The sequence below is a fragment of the Falco punctatus genome (genome assembly GCF_963210335.1).
Source record: "Falco punctatus genome assembly, chromosome: 11".
NCBI classification, from domain to species: domain Eukaryota; kingdom Metazoa; phylum Chordata; class Aves; order Falconiformes; family Falconidae; genus Falco; species Falco punctatus.
Window position 1 is genome coordinate 35788554 of NC_137591.1, and position 16298 is coordinate 35804851.

At 52.8% G+C, this 16298-nt stretch overlaps 1 long non-coding RNA gene across 2 annotated transcripts in view; it reads right to left on the reverse strand.

Moving 5' to 3' along the window:
• Positions 1–34: 34 nt before the first annotated feature.
• The window catches only part of LOC308071373, a 35440-nt gene continuing 19176 nt past the window's right edge, over positions 35–16298 (reverse strand). Inside the window, exons 35-64 of one of the 2 annotated variants that reach the window (XR_013931145.1) lie at positions 15764–15912; positions 15143–15213; positions 14812–14838; positions 14567–14686; positions 14361–14456; positions 14044–14193; positions 12809–13520; positions 11943–12107; positions 11247–11395; positions 10626–10696; positions 10295–10321; positions 10050–10169; positions 9844–9939; positions 9527–9676; positions 8292–9003; positions 7426–7590; positions 6730–6878; positions 6109–6179; positions 5778–5804; positions 5533–5652; positions 5327–5422; positions 5010–5159; positions 3775–4486; positions 2909–3073; positions 2213–2361; positions 1592–1662; positions 1261–1287; positions 1016–1135; positions 810–937; positions 35–642 (exon numbers count right to left, since the gene is read on the reverse strand). This is a non-coding gene — a long non-coding RNA (uncharacterized lncRNA). The remainder of the gene's footprint in view (positions 643–809; positions 938–1015; positions 1136–1260; positions 1288–1591; positions 1663–2212; positions 2362–2908; positions 3074–3774; positions 4487–5009; positions 5160–5326; positions 5423–5532; positions 5653–5777; positions 5805–6108; positions 6180–6729; positions 6879–7425; positions 7591–8291; positions 9004–9526; positions 9677–9843; positions 9940–10049; positions 10170–10294; positions 10322–10625; positions 10697–11246; positions 11396–11942; positions 12108–12808; positions 13521–14043; positions 14194–14360; positions 14457–14566; positions 14687–14811; positions 14839–15142; positions 15214–15763; positions 15913–16298) is intronic. The other variant, XR_013931146.1, reaches the window with a different exon arrangement.

The window sequence follows — 16298 nt, forward strand, 5'->3', positions numbered from 1 at the left end:
GAAAAAACAAAAGAATCACTCGAGAGACCAGGCATACACTTTTTTTTTTTTTTTTCCCCTTATAAAAACACCAGCAACATTGTCTTCACGATAAAAGAGGCAATGAAACCTTTTCTTGTCAAATGTAAGGGCACTAAAGAGAAGGTAATTCGACAGACAAGACATAAACCTCTCCAGCTCTTTCCCCACGTCTATTTGGCATTCGTTTCCAAAAACTTTCTCGGGTGAACGTCTTTTGTCTTTGAGCAGTGCGACAGGCGGTTTGCAAACGGCACAAGTCTCTGCTTTTGAAAAATCAACTCAGACTCTGTAATCACTTTAGATGGGGCACTTTGTGTTTCAGAGAAACAAAACCAACGCTGAGTCTTCCCTTGAACGACACAGGCCTGTTCACCTTTAAATCAGAGAAACAACGGACGTGGTTCTGATCTCTCAAGGAATCTTTACTTTCCAACAGACTGCACCGTCAGGATCAACAAAGCAGTTTCCTACCGTTTCGCCAGCGAGCCAGAGGACTGTCTCGAGACTAAGTTTCCTTGAACAAACACCGAAGAGATCTTCAAGACTCGGTCCAAATGGCTCCGTCAACCTTGAAATCGTAGTCCCCTTCAGCTCCACACCGCTTCAGTCTGGGAACGCCCGCTAGAAAAAAAAGGAACAGTTTATTCAGTGTAACGATTCGATTGGTATACAAGCCTTCAAGGCTCCCAAGACCAAGCCTAAGAGGGTCAGGACCGTGCATGTTTGTACTCGCAGTGAAGCTCAACACCTTAGGCAACCCTCAGCCGAGACAACGGTGAAAAACTCACCGGCGCCGAACGTTTCCTCGTCTGTAAGCTGCCCATCCTTAGCATGCAGGACTCCACATTCAAAATTCACAGGTCCCGGAGAAAGAAAACCAAAAACTACAGGACAAACAGACAATCAAACAAAAGACCTCAAATAAGGTTTCCTCTAAGGACTGTTAGATACATCTTTTGTACACGACCTACGCACGGCAACATACGCTTCGTACCAGCTCCGTTACATGCTCAAGTAGCAGACGCCTCAGACTCTGCTTTCCATCACAGATTACGATTTTTTGATGACGTTACTAAAGCTGGTCGTCTATTAGTACGATAGGTTATGCCAGTGCCTGAAATGATTTTCGATCTCAGACGCTGCACAGAAACGCCGCAGTTTTTCACTGCAATAAGCAATTGATACCTCAGTCGGTACACGTCACCGAGTGAGTGCTAGGAGTGAAAAGTTTACATTTACCTCTCGCTCTTCGACAGCCAATGAATCCTGTAAACAAAACAACATCTTTAGCACACCGGTACCGAAGACACAGCGCAAAACCCCCCGTTAATGTGCTCCTGTATTTGTTTTAATTTCAAAGTAGCCACTTCAACTGATAAAGACAGCCGATTCTCTACCTGTAACTCTACTCCTCCTTATTATCCTGCTACAGAAAGAAACAAACCGCTAGCATTTCTACGTAACGACTTATTTTTCCAGAAAAGAATAAAAAGCCACAACCGACCAACCAAAAAAAAAAACCAAACAGAAACAAAACAAACAAAAAAACCAAACCCCCAAAACAACTCACCTCCTACCTTCTGTGTCCCAGGATGAAAAGTTTCCTTCGGGTTCTTCCCAAATTTGTCATGACCCACAGGACTGAAATGCAAACGAAATACTGCTTTAGAGGAGAGCGAGCACACACCTCGACATTAAACCATGAACTGGCTGTAGTCGGAATCGATTGCGAGAAGAATCGTTCAAAGAGCCTCGCTGACGTGGAATTTTTTGCGGAAGAGCCATTTATTTCCCACACGACTAACCGCTGAGACTTCTTAAACTTCTTTCTGATTTTAAAAACAGAAACAACTAGGACCCTGCACGGAGATCACTTTTAAGCGTACCGTATTTACTTAGGAAGCACAGAACTTTATTCCCTCGTCCTTCGCTTCGGCTTTCTACGTAACTGTCGTGAGCGTTTTAGGAAGACTCGGTAACCTATCCTATTTCATAAGCTTCTCTTCCATCCCTTTGAAAACAACTCCAGGCACGTCAAATGAAAAACGAGCTGCTCGGCGTCAGGCTCGTACCCCAAAGATCCACAAGCAAGACCAGCTGCCTCGCTCAACGGAAAGCCCTCACGTACAGCATTTCTTCCCAACTCGTGTTTCAGCGCGACTGTCATTTTCGCCCCTTTTTTTTCCCCTACCGTGAATTTCTGGAGCTGCGCAGCACGCCACGGAGTGCCAAATGCAGTCTGTCTGAGGCACACCGAGCTGACACGGAGGTCACATCCGATGCGCCTCTCCATCATCGCTTACGCTAGGCCACCACGCCGACAGGATCTCCTGTAGTTCCCTTCGAAAGCAATTAAAAGGCTGAGTTTAATTTAATTGACAAAAAAGCAGGTTTGTCGTGCAGCTGAAATTCGTTGACATAGTCGGTACCGAAACTCACGCTGGCTGTGAACGGGGTGAAATGGCAAAGGACCATCAGCCAGGCCCGAGGGAAGGCTCAAAGGCTGTACAAGCTAAAGAACAGCCAGGGAAGGGATTTTAGTCCGAGCCCAGGCGGGCAAAAGGAGATGACGTTAGTCCTGCTGCCTGCAGGCGTGTGGGAAAATCACCCTGGGGTGGGGGGGGAACTCGAGAAAATTGCGTCCTAACGGAAGCAGGGTATTACGGAGAGCTTTTTTTAGGGTAGGATACAGCTACAGCCTCGAGGACGGTCGGCACGCACACAGCCTGTACCGCCACCGCTCCCTAAGCAGCGGCTCGGCGCACGCCGACAGCGGTGACGGAGGACGAGCTTAAGGCAAAAAGCCAAAAGCAAACCCCTCAAAGCCCAGAACCGTTCTCAGGAACGCAGGAGTCAAGCCTAAAAGCGGTTGAAAGCTGCCTCCTACCTCTTCCCCCTCCGAGACCGGCACGTTTCCTCGCGATCCCTTTTCGCAAACAAAAGACGGACGCCTGCGGTATCAGCTTGGTCCCGAAGCACCACGACGCGCTTGCTGGCTACACGCTCTCTTCTGACAAGGCTGACAGCTTCTCCGCACGCGACAGCCGAGGCCCTGTGAAACACGAGGAAGGCAAACACCGGTAACGTCTCGCAGGGGTCAGGAGGAAGTCAGGATGCACTGCATTCGGAGCCCGACGCGTTACCCAAAGGAATTACCCCAGCAGAACAAGAGGCAGGAACGATCGGTAGACAGGCAGACCACATGCACGGCAGCGATACCCCCGTCAGACTTGCAGGGCGCTTCCAGTCCCAGCCCGCTGCCGCGGCTCAGGCCGGCGGCTGGGGGAAAGACAAAGCCCCGCGCAGAGCTGCGGCGGCTGCCCGGGCAGCCCAGAGGCGGCGGGGGGGGGGCGGCAGGTCGCCGCGGGCCGACCCCTCCCCTCTCCCGGGCCCCGCCAGGCCGCCACAAGCGGCGAGCACCGGGGCCGCCCCGCCGCCGCTCCTCGCCTCCTCGCTGAGGTAGCGGCGCAGCCCCGAGAGACAAAAAAAAAAAACAAAAAAAACAAAAAAAAACCAGCCCAAAATAGGCAGCACCGTGAGGAGCCCGCTGACCACCGTCGCTGCCGGGGAGACGAGAACGGCCGGCAGCCCCGCCGGTCCCGGGCCGGGCCGGGCCGGGCCGCCCGCCGCCGGCACCAGGCGCTCCCCGCCGCGGCCGAGCGCCGGCCCGCCGCATCCCCCGCCCCCCCCCCCCCCCCCCCCCCTTCGGCCGCTGCCCGCCGGCCCCCGCCCGCCCTCAGGCCGAGCGCTCACCCAGCGCGCCGCCGCACGTCCCGGCCCGAAAGTCTTCCAGGCTGCCGGCGAAGGCTCCGCACCGCCACGGGCGCGGCGGCGCGCCGCGCGGGCTGGAAATGAACCCCACTTCCGGGGCCGTCTGCGTAACCCGTACGTGCGAGGCCGAAGCCCCGCCCCTAGGGGGCAAGCCGTTTCCGCGCACGCGCAAAAGCGGAATTGCGTCATACGCATGCGACGCCGCCGGAGACCACGCCCCCTTCGGCTTCAAGCCGGCACTGCGCATGCGCTGCCCTCAGTTTTGCCAGTACCTCTTCTGCGCATGCGCGAAAACGGAATTGCGTCATACGCATGCGACGCCGCCGGAGACCACGCCCCCTTTGGCTTCAAGCCGGCACTGCGCATGCGCTGCCCTTAGTTTTGCCAGTACCTCTTCTGCGCATGCGCAGAAGCGGAATGGCGTCATCACCACGCGACTACTCCCCCCAGACCACGCCCCCTTTGGCTTCAAGCCCCGTCTGCGCATGCGCTGCCCTTACTCTGCAGGGCGGCCACGCTGCTGCCGCCTGGCGAAAAAATTTCGGTACTGCAGCCAGTCTACCTAACAGACTGCACCCTTTATTAGACGAATGGAAGCGAGAAGGGAACTCTGCCCACGGCCCCTTAGCAAGTCGCCCGGCTTCACATCTCGCTGGATCAACTTCTTCCAGGGAACATATTCAATTCCACCAGTCTAGAGAAAAAGAGAAAAAAAAAAAAAAAAAGAAAAAACAAAAGAATCACTCGAGAGACCAGGCATACACTTTTTTTTTTTTTTTTCCCCTTATAAAAACACCAGCAACATTGTCTTCACGATAAAAGAGGCAATGAAACCTTTTCTTGTCAAATGTAAGGGCACTAAAGAGAAGGTAATTCGACAGACAAGACATAAACCTCTCCAGCTCTTTCCCCACGTCTATTTGGCATTCGTTTCCAAAAACTTTCTCGGGTGAACGTCTTTTGTCTTTGAGCAGTGCGACAGGCGGTTTGCAAACGGCACAAGTCTCTGCTTTTGAAAAATCAACTCAGACTCTGTAATCACTTTAGATGGGGCACTTTGTGTTTCAGAGAAACAAAACCAACGCTGAGTCTTCCCTTGAACGACACAGGCCTGTTCACCTTTAAATCAGAGAAACAACGGACGTGGTTCTGATCTCTCAAGGAATCTTTACTTTCCAACAGACTGCACCGTCAGGATCAACAAAGCAGTTTCCTACCGTTTCGCCAGCGAGCCAGAGGACTGTCTCGAGACTAAGTTTCCTTGAACAAACACCGAAGAGATCTTCAAGACTCGGTCCAAATGGCTCCGTCAACCTTGAAATCGTAGTCCCCTTCAGCTCCACACCGCTTCAGTCTGGGAACGCCCGCTAGAAAAAAAAGGAACAGTTTATTCAGTGTAACGATTCGATTGGTATACAAGCCTTCAAGGCTCCCAAGACCAAGCCTAAGAGGGTCAGGACCGTGCATGTTTGTACTCGCAGTGAAGCTCAACACCTTAGGCAACCCTCAGCCGAGACAACGGTGAAAAACTCACCGGCGCCGAACGTTTCCTCGTCTGTAAGCTGCCCATCCTTAGCATGCAGGACTCCACATTCAAAATTCACAGGTCCCGGAGAAAGAAAACCAAAAACTACAGGACAAACAGACAATCAAACAAAAGACCTCAAATAAGGTTTCCTCTAAGGACTGTTAGATACATCTTTTGTACACGACCTACGCACGGCAACATACGCTTCGTACCAGCTCCGTTACATGCTCAAGTAGCAGACGCCTCAGACTCTGCTTTCCATCACAGATTACGATTTTTTGATGACGTTACTAAAGCTGGTCGTCTATTAGTACGATAGGTTATGCCAGTGCCTGAAATGATTTTCGATCTCAGACGCTGCACAGAAACGCCGCAGTTTTTCACTGCAATAAGCAATTGATACCTCAGTCGGTACACGTCACCGAGTGAGTGCTAGGAGTGAAAAGTTTACATTTACCTCTCGCTCTTCGACAGCCAATGAATCCTGTAAACAAAACAACATCTTTAGCACACCGGTACCGAAGACACAGCGCAAAACCCCCCGTTAATGTGCTCCTGTATTTGTTTTAATTTCAAAGTAGCCACTTCAACTGATAAAGACAGCCGATTCTCTACCTGTAACTCTACTCCTCCTTATTATCCTGCTACAGAAAGAAACAAACCGCTAGCATTTCTACGTAACGACTTATTTTTCCAGAAAAGAATAAAAAGCCACAACCGACCAACCAAAAAAAAAAACCAAACAGAAACAAAACAAACAAAAAAACCAAACCCCCAAAACAACTCACCTCCTACCTTCTGTGTCCCAGGATGAAAAGTTTCCTTCGGGTTCTTCCCAAATTTGTCATGACCCACAGGACTGAAATGCAAACGAAATACTGCTTTAGAGGAGAGCGAGCACACACCTCGACATTAAACCATGAACTGGCTGTAGTCGGAATCGATTGCGAGAAGAATCGTTCAAAGAGCCTCGCTGACGTGGAATTTTTTGCGGAAGAGCCATTTATTTCCCACACGACTAACCGCTGAGACTTCTTAAACTTCTTTCTGATTTTAAAAACAGAAACAACTAGGACCCTGCACGGAGATCACTTTTAAGCGTACCGTATTTACTTAGGAAGCACAGAACTTTATTCCCTCGTCCTTCGCTTCGGCTTTCTACGTAACTGTCGTGAGCGTTTTAGGAAGACTCGGTAACCTATCCTATTTCATAAGCTTCTCTTCCATCCCTTTGAAAACAACTCCAGGCACGTCAAATGAAAAACGAGCTGCTCGGCGTCAGGCTCGTACCCCAAAGATCCACAAGCAAGACCAGCTGCCTCGCTCAACGGAAAGCCCTCACGTACAGCATTTCTTCCCAACTCGTGTTTCAGCGCGACTGTCATTTTCGCCCCTTTTTTTTCCCCTACCGTGAATTTCTGGAGCTGCGCAGCACGCCACGGAGTGCCAAATGCAGTCTGTCTGAGGCACACCGAGCTGACACGGAGGTCACATCCGATGCGCCTCTCCATCATCGCTTACGCTAGGCCACCACGCCGACAGGATCTCCTGTAGTTCCCTTCGAAAGCAATTAAAAGGCTGAGTTTAATTTAATTGACAAAAAAGCAGGTTTGTCGTGCAGCTGAAATTCGTTGACATAGTCGGTACCGAAACTCACGCTGGCTGTGAACGGGGTGAAATGGCAAAGGACCATCAGCCAGGCCCGAGGGAAGGCTCAAAGGCTGTACAAGCTAAAGAACAGCCAGGGAAGGGATTTTAGTCCGAGCCCAGGCGGGCAAAAGGAGATGACGTTAGTCCTGCTGCCTGCAGGCGTGTGGGAAAATCACCCTGGGGTGGGGGGGGAACTCGAGAAAATTGCGTCCTAACGGAAGCAGGGTATTACGGAGAGCTTTTTTTAGGGTAGGATACAGCTACAGCCTCGAGGACGGTCGGCACGCACACAGCCTGTACCGCCACCGCTCCCTAAGCAGCGGCTCGGCGCACGCCGACAGCGGTGACGGAGGACGAGCTTAAGGCAAAAAGCCAAAAGCAAACCCCTCAAAGCCCAGAACCGTTCTCAGGAACGCAGGAGTCAAGCCTAAAAGCGGTTGAAAGCTGCCTCCTACCTCTTCCCCCTCCGAGACCGGCACGTTTCCTCGCGATCCCTTTTCGCAAACAAAAGACGGACGCCTGCGGTATCAGCTTGGTCCCGAAGCACCACGACGCGCTTGCTGGCTACACGCTCTCTTCTGACAAGGCTGACAGCTTCTCCGCACGCGACAGCCGAGGCCCTGTGAAACACGAGGAAGGCAAACACCGGTAACGTCTCGCAGGGGTCAGGAGGAAGTCAGGATGCACTGCATTCGGAGCCCGACGCGTTACCCAAAGGAATTACCCCAGCAGAACAAGAGGCAGGAACGATCGGTAGACAGGCAGACCACATGCACGGCAGCGATACCCCCGTCAGACTTGCAGGGCGCTTCCAGTCCCAGCCCGCTGCCGCGGCTCAGGCCGGCGGCTGGGGGAAAGACAAAGCCCCGCGCAGAGCTGCGGCGGCTGCCCGGGCAGCCCAGAGGCGGCGGGGGGGGGGCGGCAGGTCGCCGCGGGCCGACCCCTCCCCTCTCCCGGGCCCCGCCAGGCCGCCACAAGCGGCGAGCACCGGGGCCGCCCCGCCGCCGCTCCTCGCCTCCTCGCTGAGGTAGCGGCGCAGCCCCGAGAGACAAAAAAAAAAAACAAAAAAAACAAAAAAAAACCAGCCCAAAATAGGCAGCACCGTGAGGAGCCCGCTGACCACCGTCGCTGCCGGGGAGACGAGAACGGCCGGCAGCCCCGCCGGTCCCGGGCCGGGCCGGGCCGGGCCGCCCGCCGCCGGCACCAGGCGCTCCCCGCCGCGGCCGAGCGCCGGCCCGCCGCATCCCCCGCCCCCCCCCCCCCCCCCCCCCCTTCGGCCGCTGCCCGCCGGCCCCCGCCCGCCCTCAGGCCGAGCGCTCACCCAGCGCGCCGCCGCACGTCCCGGCCCGAAAGTCTTCCAGGCTGCCGGCGAAGGCTCCGCACCGCCACGGGCGCGGCGGCGCGCCGCGCGGGCTGGAAATGAACCCCACTTCCGGGGCCGTCTGCGTAACCCGTACGTGCGAGGCCGAAGCCCCGCCCCTAGGGGGCAAGCCGTTTCCGCGCACGCGCAAAAGCGGAATTGCGTCATACGCATGCGACGCCGCCGGAGACCACGCCCCCTTCGGCTTCAAGCCGGCACTGCGCATGCGCTGCCCTCAGTTTTGCCAGTACCTCTTCTGCGCATGCGCGAAAACGGAATTGCGTCATACGCATGCGACGCCGCCGGAGACCACGCCCCCTTTGGCTTCAAGCCGGCACTGCGCATGCGCTGCCCTTAGTTTTGCCAGTACCTCTTCTGCGCATGCGCAGAAGCGGAATGGCGTCATCACCACGCGACTACTCCCCCCAGACCACGCCCCCTTTGGCTTCAAGCCCCGTCTGCGCATGCGCTGCCCTTACTCTGCAGGGCGGCCACGCTGCTGCCGCCTGGCGAAAAAATTTCGGTACTGCAGCCAGTCTACCTAACAGACTGCACCCTTTATTAGACGAATGGAAGCGAGAAGGGAACTCTGCCCACGGCCCCTTAGCAAGTCGCCCGGCTTCACATCTCGCTGGATCAACTTCTTCCAGGGAACATATTCAATTCCACCAGTCTAGAGAAAAAGAGAAAAAAAAAAAAAAAAAGAAAAAACAAAAGAATCACTCGAGAGACCAGGCATACACTTTTTTTTTTTTTTTTCCCCTTATAAAAACACCAGCAACATTGTCTTCACGATAAAAGAGGCAATGAAACCTTTTCTTGTCAAATGTAAGGGCACTAAAGAGAAGGTAATTCGACAGACAAGACATAAACCTCTCCAGCTCTTTCCCCACGTCTATTTGGCATTCGTTTCCAAAAACTTTCTCGGGTGAACGTCTTTTGTCTTTGAGCAGTGCGACAGGCGGTTTGCAAACGGCACAAGTCTCTGCTTTTGAAAAATCAACTCAGACTCTGTAATCACTTTAGATGGGGCACTTTGTGTTTCAGAGAAACAAAACCAACGCTGAGTCTTCCCTTGAACGACACAGGCCTGTTCACCTTTAAATCAGAGAAACAACGGACGTGGTTCTGATCTCTCAAGGAATCTTTACTTTCCAACAGACTGCACCGTCAGGATCAACAAAGCAGTTTCCTACCGTTTCGCCAGCGAGCCAGAGGACTGTCTCGAGACTAAGTTTCCTTGAACAAACACCGAAGAGATCTTCAAGACTCGGTCCAAATGGCTCCGTCAACCTTGAAATCGTAGTCCCCTTCAGCTCCACACCGCTTCAGTCTGGGAACGCCCGCTAGAAAAAAAAGGAACAGTTTATTCAGTGTAACGATTCGATTGGTATACAAGCCTTCAAGGCTCCCAAGACCAAGCCTAAGAGGGTCAGGACCGTGCATGTTTGTACTCGCAGTGAAGCTCAACACCTTAGGCAACCCTCAGCCGAGACAACGGTGAAAAACTCACCGGCGCCGAACGTTTCCTCGTCTGTAAGCTGCCCATCCTTAGCATGCAGGACTCCACATTCAAAATTCACAGGTCCCGGAGAAAGAAAACCAAAAACTACAGGACAAACAGACAATCAAACAAAAGACCTCAAATAAGGTTTCCTCTAAGGACTGTTAGATACATCTTTTGTACACGACCTACGCACGGCAACATACGCTTCGTACCAGCTCCGTTACATGCTCAAGTAGCAGACGCCTCAGACTCTGCTTTCCATCACAGATTACGATTTTTTGATGACGTTACTAAAGCTGGTCGTCTATTAGTACGATAGGTTATGCCAGTGCCTGAAATGATTTTCGATCTCAGACGCTGCACAGAAACGCCGCAGTTTTTCACTGCAATAAGCAATTGATACCTCAGTCGGTACACGTCACCGAGTGAGTGCTAGGAGTGAAAAGTTTACATTTACCTCTCGCTCTTCGACAGCCAATGAATCCTGTAAACAAAACAACATCTTTAGCACACCGGTACCGAAGACACAGCGCAAAACCCCCCGTTAATGTGCTCCTGTATTTGTTTTAATTTCAAAGTAGCCACTTCAACTGATAAAGACAGCCGATTCTCTACCTGTAACTCTACTCCTCCTTATTATCCTGCTACAGAAAGAAACAAACCGCTAGCATTTCTACGTAACGACTTATTTTTCCAGAAAAGAATAAAAAGCCACAACCGACCAACCAAAAAAAAAAACCAAACAGAAACAAAACAAACAAAAAAACCAAACCCCCAAAACAACTCACCTCCTACCTTCTGTGTCCCAGGATGAAAAGTTTCCTTCGGGTTCTTCCCAAATTTGTCATGACCCACAGGACTGAAATGCAAACGAAATACTGCTTTAGAGGAGAGCGAGCACACACCTCGACATTAAACCATGAACTGGCTGTAGTCGGAATCGATTGCGAGAAGAATCGTTCAAAGAGCCTCGCTGACGTGGAATTTTTTGCGGAAGAGCCATTTATTTCCCACACGACTAACCGCTGAGACTTCTTAAACTTCTTTCTGATTTTAAAAACAGAAACAACTAGGACCCTGCACGGAGATCACTTTTAAGCGTACCGTATTTACTTAGGAAGCACAGAACTTTATTCCCTCGTCCTTCGCTTCGGCTTTCTACGTAACTGTCGTGAGCGTTTTAGGAAGACTCGGTAACCTATCCTATTTCATAAGCTTCTCTTCCATCCCTTTGAAAACAACTCCAGGCACGTCAAATGAAAAACGAGCTGCTCGGCGTCAGGCTCGTACCCCAAAGATCCACAAGCAAGACCAGCTGCCTCGCTCAACGGAAAGCCCTCACGTACAGCATTTCTTCCCAACTCGTGTTTCAGCGCGACTGTCATTTTCGCCCCTTTTTTTTCCCCTACCGTGAATTTCTGGAGCTGCGCAGCACGCCACGGAGTGCCAAATGCAGTCTGTCTGAGGCACACCGAGCTGACACGGAGGTCACATCCGATGCGCCTCTCCATCATCGCTTACGCTAGGCCACCACGCCGACAGGATCTCCTGTAGTTCCCTTCGAAAGCAATTAAAAGGCTGAGTTTAATTTAATTGACAAAAAAGCAGGTTTGTCGTGCAGCTGAAATTCGTTGACATAGTCGGTACCGAAACTCACGCTGGCTGTGAACGGGGTGAAATGGCAAAGGACCATCAGCCAGGCCCGAGGGAAGGCTCAAAGGCTGTACAAGCTAAAGAACAGCCAGGGAAGGGATTTTAGTCCGAGCCCAGGCGGGCAAAAGGAGATGACGTTAGTCCTGCTGCCTGCAGGCGTGTGGGAAAATCACCCTGGGGTGGGGGGGGAACTCGAGAAAATTGCGTCCTAACGGAAGCAGGGTATTACGGAGAGCTTTTTTTAGGGTAGGATACAGCTACAGCCTCGAGGACGGTCGGCACGCACACAGCCTGTACCGCCACCGCTCCCTAAGCAGCGGCTCGGCGCACGCCGACAGCGGTGACGGAGGACGAGCTTAAGGCAAAAAGCCAAAAGCAAACCCCTCAAAGCCCAGAACCGTTCTCAGGAACGCAGGAGTCAAGCCTAAAAGCGGTTGAAAGCTGCCTCCTACCTCTTCCCCCTCCGAGACCGGCACGTTTCCTCGCGATCCCTTTTCGCAAACAAAAGACGGACGCCTGCGGTATCAGCTTGGTCCCGAAGCACCACGACGCGCTTGCTGGCTACACGCTCTCTTCTGACAAGGCTGACAGCTTCTCCGCACGCGACAGCCGAGGCCCTGTGAAACACGAGGAAGGCAAACACCGGTAACGTCTCGCAGGGGTCAGGAGGAAGTCAGGATGCACTGCATTCGGAGCCCGACGCGTTACCCAAAGGAATTACCCCAGCAGAACAAGAGGCAGGAACGATCGGTAGACAGGCAGACCACATGCACGGCAGCGATACCCCCGTCAGACTTGCAGGGCGCTTCCAGTCCCAGCCCGCTGCCGCGGCTCAGGCCGGCGGCTGGGGGAAAGACAAAGCCCCGCGCAGAGCTGCGGCGGCTGCCCGGGCAGCCCAGAGGCGGCGGGGGGGGGGCGGCAGGTCGCCGCGGGCCGACCCCTCCCCTCTCCCGGGCCCCGCCAGGCCGCCACAAGCGGCGAGCACCGGGGCCGCCCCGCCGCCGCTCCTCGCCTCCTCGCTGAGGTAGCGGCGCAGCCCCGAGAGACAAAAAAAAAAAACAAAAAAAACAAAAAAAAACCAGCCCAAAATAGGCAGCACCGTGAGGAGCCCGCTGACCACCGTCGCTGCCGGGGAGACGAGAACGGCCGGCAGCCCCGCCGGTCCCGGGCCGGGCCGGGCCGGGCCGCCCGCCGCCGGCACCAGGCGCTCCCCGCCGCGGCCGAGCGCCGGCCCGCCGCATCCCCCGCCCCCCCCCCCCCCCCCCCCCCTTCGGCCGCTGCCCGCCGGCCCCCGCCCGCCCTCAGGCCGAGCGCTCACCCAGCGCGCCGCCGCACGTCCCGGCCCGAAAGTCTTCCAGGCTGCCGGCGAAGGCTCCGCACCGCCACGGGCGCGGCGGCGCGCCGCGCGGGCTGGAAATGAACCCCACTTCCGGGGCCGTCTGCGTAACCCGTACGTGCGAGGCCGAAGCCCCGCCCCTAGGGGGCAAGCCGTTTCCGCGCACGCGCAAAAGCGGAATTGCGTCATACGCATGCGACGCCGCCGGAGACCACGCCCCCTTCGGCTTCAAGCCGGCACTGCGCATGCGCTGCCCTCAGTTTTGCCAGTACCTCTTCTGCGCATGCGCGAAAACGGAATTGCGTCATACGCATGCGACGCCGCCGGAGACCACGCCCCCTTTGGCTTCAGTCCGGCACTGCGCATGCGCTGCCCTTAGTTTTGCCAGTACCTCTTCTGCGCATGCGCAGAAGCGGAGTTGCGTCATCACCACGCGACTACTCCCCCCAGGCCACGCCCCCTTTGGCTTCAAGCCCCGTCTGCGCATGCGCTGCCCTTACTCTGCAGGGCGGCCACGCTGCTGCCGCCTGGCGAAAAAATTTCGGTACTGCAGCCAGTCTACCTAACAGACTGCACCCTTTATTAGACGAATGGAAGCGAGAAGGGAACTCTGCCCACGGCCCCTTAGCAAGTCGCCCGGCTTCACATCTCGCTGGATCAACTTCTTCCAGGGAACATATTCAATTCCACCAGTCTAGAGAAAAAGAGAAAAAAAAAAAAAAAAAGAAAAAACAAAAGAATCACTCGAGAGACCAGGCATACACTTTTTTTTTTTTTTTTCCCCTTATAAAAACACCAGCAACATTGTCTTCACGATAAAAGAGGCAATGAAACCTTTTCTTGTCAAATGTAAGGGCACTAAAGAGAAGGTAATTCGACAGACAAGACATAAACCTCTCCAGCTCTTTCCCCACGTCTATTTGGCATTCGTTTCCAAAAACTTTCTCGGGTGAACGTCTTTTGTCTTTGAGCAGTGCGACAGGCGGTTTGCAAACGGCACAAGTCTCTGCTTTTGAAAAATCAACTCAGACTCTGTAATCACTTTAGATGGGGCACTTTGTGTTTCAGAGAAACAAAACCAACGCTGAGTCTTCCCTTGAACGACACAGGCCTGTTCACCTTTAAATCAGAGAAACAACGGACGTGGTTCTGATCTCTCAAGGAATCTTTACTTTCCAACAGACTGCACCGTCAGGATCAACAAAGCAGTTTCCTACCGTTTCGCCAGCGAGCCAGAGGACTGTCTCGAGACTAAGTTTCCTTGAACAAACACCGAAGAGATCTTCAAGACTCGGTCCAAATGGCTCCGTCAACCTTGAAATCGTAGTCCCCTTCAGCTCCACACCGCTTCAGTCTGGGAACGCCCGCTAGAAAAAAAAGGAACAGTTTATTCAGTGTAACGATTCGATTGGTATACAAGCCTTCAAGGCTCCCAAGACCAAGCCTAAGAGGGTCAGGACCGTGCATGTTTGTACTCGCAGTGAAGCTCAACACCTTAGGCAACCCTCAGCCGAGACAACGGTGAAAAACTCACCGGCGCCGAACGTTTCCTCGTCTGTAAGCTGCCCATCCTTAGCATGCAGGACTCCACATTCAAAATTCACAGGTCCCGGAGAAAGAAAACCAAAAACTACAGGACAAACAGACAATCAAACAAAAGACCTCAAATAAGGTTTCCTCTAAGGACTGTTAGATACATCTTTTGTACACGACCTACGCACGGCAACATACGCTTCGTACCAGCTCCGTTACATGCTCAAGTAGCAGACGCCTCAGACTCTGCTTTCCATCACAGATTACGATTTTTTGATGACGTTACTAAAGCTGGTCGTCTATTAGTACGATAGGTTATGCCAGTGCCTGAAATGATTTTCGATCTCAGACGCTGCACAGAAACGCCGCAGTTTTTCACTGCAATAAGCAATTGATACCTCAGTCGGTACACGTCACCGAGTGAGTGCTAGGAGTGAAAAGTTTACATTTACCTCTCGCTCTTCGACAGCCAATGAATCCTGTAAACAAAACAACATCTTTAGCACACCGGTACCGAAGACACAGCGCAAAACCCCCCGTTAATGTGCTCCTGTATTTGTTTTAATTTCAAAGTAGCCACTTCAACTGATAAAGACAGCCGATTCTCTACCTGTAACTCTACTCCTCCTTATTATCCTGCTACAGAAAGAAACAAACCGCTAGCATTTCTACGTAACGACTTATTTTTCCAGAAAAGAATAAAAAGCCACAACCGACCAACCAAAAAAAAAAACCAAACAGAAACAAAACAAACAAAAAAACCAAACCCCCAAAACAACTCACCTCCTACCTTCTGTGTCCCAGGATGAAAAGTTTCCTTCGGGTTCTTCCCAAATTTGTCATGACCCACAGGACTGAAATGCAAACGAAATACTGCTTTAGAGGAGAGCGAGCACACACCTCGACATTAAACCATGAACTGGCTGTAGTCGGAATCGATTGCGAGAAGAATCGTTCAAAGAGCCTCGCTGACGTGGAATTTTTTGCGGAAGAGCCATTTATTTCCCACACGACTAACCGCTGAGACTTCTTAAACTTCTTTCTGATTTTAAAAACAGAAACAACTAGGACCCTGCACGGAGATCACTTTTAAGCGTACCGTATTTACTTAGGAAGCACAGAACTTTATTCCCTCGTCCTTCGCTTCGGCTTTCTACGTAACTGTCGTGAGCGTTTTAGGAAGACTCGGTAACCTATCCTATTTCATAAGCTTCTCTTCCATCCCTTTGAAAACAACTCCAGGCACGTCAAATGAAAAACGAGCTGCTCGGCGTCAGGCTCGTACCCCAAAGATCCACAAGCAAGACCAGCTGCCTCGCTCAACGGAAAGCCCTCACGTACAGCATTTCTTCCCAACTCGTGTTTCAGCGCGACTGTCATTTTCGCCCCTTTTTTTTCCCCTACCGTGAATTTCTGGAGCTGCGCAGCACGCCACGGAGTGCCAAATGCAGTCTGTCTGAGGCACACCGAGCTGACACGGAGGTCACATCCGATGCGCCTCTCCATCATCGCTTACGCTAGGCCACCACGCCGACAGGATCTCCTGTAGTTCCCTTCGAAAGCAATTAAAAGGCTGAGTTTAATTTAATTGACAAAAAAGCAGGTTTGTCGTGCAGCTGAAATTCGTTGACATAGTCGGTACCGAAACTCACGCTGGCTGTGAACGGGGTGAAATGGCAAAGGACCATCAGCCAGGCCCGAGGGAAGGCTCAAAGGCTGTACAAGCTAAAGAACAGCCAGGGAAGGGATTTTAGTCCGAGCCCAGGCGGGCAAAAGGAGATGACGTTAGTCCTGCTGCCTGCAGGCGTGTGGGAAAATCACCCTGGGGTGGGGGGGGAACTCGAGAAAATTGCGTCCTAACGGAAGCAGGGTATTACGGAGAGCTTTTTTTAGGGTAGGATACAGCTACAGCCTCGAGGACGGTCGGCACGCACACAGC